This window comes from Coffea arabica, chromosome 1e, assembly GCF_036785885.1.
Source record: "Coffea arabica cultivar ET-39 chromosome 1e, Coffea Arabica ET-39 HiFi, whole genome shotgun sequence".
In the NCBI taxonomy this organism is placed as follows: Eukaryota; Viridiplantae; Streptophyta; class Magnoliopsida; order Gentianales; family Rubiaceae; genus Coffea; species Coffea arabica.
Genome location: NC_092311.1, coordinates 38,204,646 through 38,208,942, shown reverse-complemented (window position 1 = coordinate 38,208,942; position 4,297 = coordinate 38,204,646).

Here is a 4,297-nt window from a genome sequence, read left to right as displayed (position 1 = left end):
ATAAAGCGAATAAATGAATAAAATAAAAACATTCAAAAAGCATGCAATTAAGCATATAAAATCACATAGGGCACGTAGGGTCAAATAAAGTAAGAAACAAGGGATAGAGTGTACTTCCCTTGAGTTGGGGCCCTAATGGAGTGAAATTACTTATTTGCCCTCAAAAAATAAAGAAAAGTCAAGGCACCAATTTAATTTGAAACAATTAAAGAAAATATGCAAATACAAACTCTCTTGATCATAAAGCTCTTGGAATCATGAATTAAGTGCAATTTAAACAAAGCATGGTAGTTAATTGAAGCAAACAAGCAATGAAAAGTTGTAAAATTAGAGCTGCCAATGACCAAATTGAGGAAATCATTCAATCGATTGGGTCATAATGGAACAAGGAGAGACTTGGGGGCCAAAGTGTAATTCTCAGAAATTATTCATGCATGCAAAATGAAAGCTTCTAGCAAACCGATGCCTTCTTTGCTTCATTTTCTGCTGCCAGATAACGGCCTTCTCAGATGCAATCCCAAAACAACTACTATCTCATTCAATCAATCAAAGCTATCCACATTAATTAAAGATCACCACTGAATTCAACAAGCCAATAACTTAGAATGAGATAATGTAAAATCCAGCAAAACTTTCATTCAAGCTATCATAACAAAAAACCTTCTGAAACGAAGCAAACCAGCCGCTGCCCCTTCATTCCACTTTCAATCACTAATTCAGATTTGATTTTATACTTTGACCCAGAGCTCAAACTAAACAACACAAAAATATGAACTTGACATTCAAACAAGCAACATCATAGAAAGAGATCGTACAAAGATTGAAAAAGAAAACTTCATGCAAGAAGGCACGGAGAAAATTTCTGCAACAAGAAAATCTGCTGCAACTTTGTTTTCCAATGGATACTTTTGATTTGAACATCAAGTTTCGCATGGCAGATTCACTTAAAGTTTCTCAAACCGTGACCCAAACTCAGATTCTCATCACTTATCATACCACAAGGGGAAGATTTTCATGCAACATGCATGCAGATGTTGCCAAGGAACAAACATACCAGCTTTTACAATAAAGCTTTCGGCAGGCTGAAGTTGTTCTTTTTCTGCAAATTTTAGCAACCTAACAAGATGGCCAAAGTTTCAAACAAAGCTCACGCTCCATGAATTCTTCTATAACCATTATTGAAACAAAAATTTGAGTATACAAACAAGGTGATGAAACCCAGCTTTATAGCTGTTGCGGGAAGAACACAGCAAGTCATAAGAATGAACGCAGCTTGCAGCTTTTTGTTTCCAAGCTTGCAGCAATTTTCCAGCCGCGGCTCTATCCATTTCATCATGCAAACAGGTTTATCAAATACCAGGATTCTACCTATCCATCATCGGCTAAACATGCAACTTCATTGCAGGATTGAAACAAAGAAATGAAGCTGACCATCAAGAATAAAGATAAACAGCAAAACAACAATAGAAGGAAAAAGAAAAAGTGCCGCAAGTTTTCTGCAATTTCCTTCCTAAGCTTTGTAGCTTTAGTAACCAAGAATGGATTAAGAATTTTTAGTCAACCATCCAAACTTTGAACTAACTAACAACTACCATAATTCAAACAAGCAAGAATCATAGAAAGAAATCATGCAAACTCACAAGGAAACTCATGCACTCTGCTAGTTTTTTTTTTTTCCGCAAACAGTGTGCGCATGAAACATTTCAGACATTTCATATAGATTTGTCAACCAATCCCACATATTCATCAAGCTTCCTAGAACTATCACCAAGAAGCAACGCTGAATGTACAACGAGGGAAACAACCGAGCAAAGGAGGAATTCCTTAGACCCCAGATTCGTTCATCAGTTTCACAGCTAATGACCTTTCCAAACACAGCTTTAATATTAGATGCTATTCATGGCATTCCATTCAAAGTAGAGAACAAAACAAGCCTTTCAAACGAGCCAAAGCTTCAGCAAACAAAAGGAAAAAGGAGACTAATATGCCCAAGCTGCTGCAACAAGTCGAAAGATTCAATCTTGTTGCAGCAGAAAACTCGATCTGAGGATTCTAGCAGGCGGCCTACGAACCAGAAAAAGAGGTCACACTCACACGGGAAACATCACATTCAGCCATCAAGACACTGAACAAACTCATGATTCTCATAGACCTGTCATTTATCAATAGAAACTATTGGTAAGAAAGGGCAAAAGAAAGGCTTACAGTACCGTTTCTGATGAAGCTTTCGGCAACAATGGTGGCGGCAGGTTCCTTTTCCGTGGTTGCCACCAGTTCCAACTCTCTTTCTGGTGGCTTCTCCTTCTCTAAACCTAACTGTCTGCAACTCCCTCTTCTCCTAGCTCTCTCGGTTGCACCTTTCCAGCCGTCACTAGATCTTTTCCTTTCCCTTTTTTCAGATTTCCATCCGCCCCTCCATGCTCTGCTTCTGTCCTCTTCACTCTCAGATTTTTCTCGCCCTAGCCGTCCCTCTTTTCCAGTTTCCTCACTCAACTAGCCGTCCAAAACCTCTTTGTTTCTCAGCCGCTATTCTTTTCCTAGTTTCTGGTTCCTCTTCTTTTCTCCTCTGATTTCTATTTTTTTCCCCTAACTAGCCGTCATTACCTCCCTTCAAGCTGTCTCTCTTTTTCCTTTTATATCATCCTGAATCTCTCTTAACCCTCATCTGGATGGTCACAAACCACCCCAGCTCAATGCTTCTACCTTGGCCATCCGATGGCTATTGTCCTAGAAGGCTTTTGATAAGAATCCAAAAGGGGCTGAGGTGGCCGAAGGTGTGGAAGAAAGAAAAGCAGAAAAACCCATGAAAAATGGTATTTTGCATGATTCTCCGCTGCATTGCATGGCTTTTCCCTCTTTTTTTTTTCAAATAAATAATGAAATTTCAATAAAAACAAAACAAACAAAAAATAAAAAATAAATGCTAAAAGATTGAACTGAAAAGAAAATAAAGGAAATTTTGTGAGCAATTTTCTTCTTTTCCTTCTCTTTTTTTTTCCTTTTTAAATCAATTACGAAATAAAAGAAAAAATAAAACTCTAATAAAAATCTTTTGTGTTTGATTGATGATTTTTCGCTTTTTCCAATGAACTAATTAATAATAGGAAAATAATTTTCTCAGGAAAAAATTAAAACAAAACTAAATAAATAAATAAAAGAAAGGCCAAAAATTTGGTGTCTACATTGAACTACTAAGAAATCTCGTTCGTTGTAAAGTTCAATGAGATCAGTTCTTGGAGACGGGAGGAATGTTATGGTACTAACATCAGTTCTTTCTAGGGGTAACAGTTGATTCTTAGGTGCTATGCAATAGTGTGGATGTTGGATTCTCAACTTCTCATCCTTCTGATAGTAGAATTTCTAACCTTGGTGTCCCTAGCAAAAAAGACTATTGTTTAAAGCTGATTAGTAACATCTTTAAAGAAAACTATATGCTTTATAAGGATAAAATATCACTTCTGTGATTCTATCTGGAATATCCCCTCTGGAAAAAGATCGCATATTATTTACCCCACGTGCAATTATGCATGGATGAAACTTCAACATGAGAGATATATTATTGTGTCTGACAACCAATGACGGAGCCAAGAGGGCAGAGGGGGGCTAAGTTTTGAAAATTTTAATTCATAATATGTAAATATATGTATAAGACAAAGTTGGCCCCCCCTCATTTTTACAATTTTAGTTTATATTATGAGAGTTTATATATATATATATTGTAAAACCCACGATTTTTGGCTCAATTTTTATTTCTGCCAATTAACTAAATGGATATTTATCGTGAGTAAAAGTAAAAATAATTGTAGGATAGGTTAAAGCATTAATTTAGGGATAGAAATGAGATAAGATAGGGTAAAAGTTCATGACAGTTAAAACTCTTATCTAACCCATCTACTAGTGGGTGGTTATTAGGGTTTGGCACACTTATAAAAAAAAATAATATCATTCCTCCCTTTTATTATCTGCCTCCCCTTAGAACAAAAGCCGTCAGAGAGTAGAGAAGGGAAAGCAGGCATCGCCGTCAATCAATCGGAAGACTAGGTACCTAAACCTGTAAGTCTCAAATTCCCGCGAAACTTCCCTTTTAGGTTATATTAATTGCATTAAATGTCCTAGAGATTTTACGAATATGTAATGTTGTTACATATATGTAGATATCTATGTTTCTATAAGAAATTTAGAAGGATTCATATTTGGATTAGTGGAAATAGGGTGTTAGATTTTGATCTTTGGATGAATAGATGGTCCAAATTTGTTGAAGAAAAGAAAAGAAAAAAAAGAAAAAAAAAATAGAAGA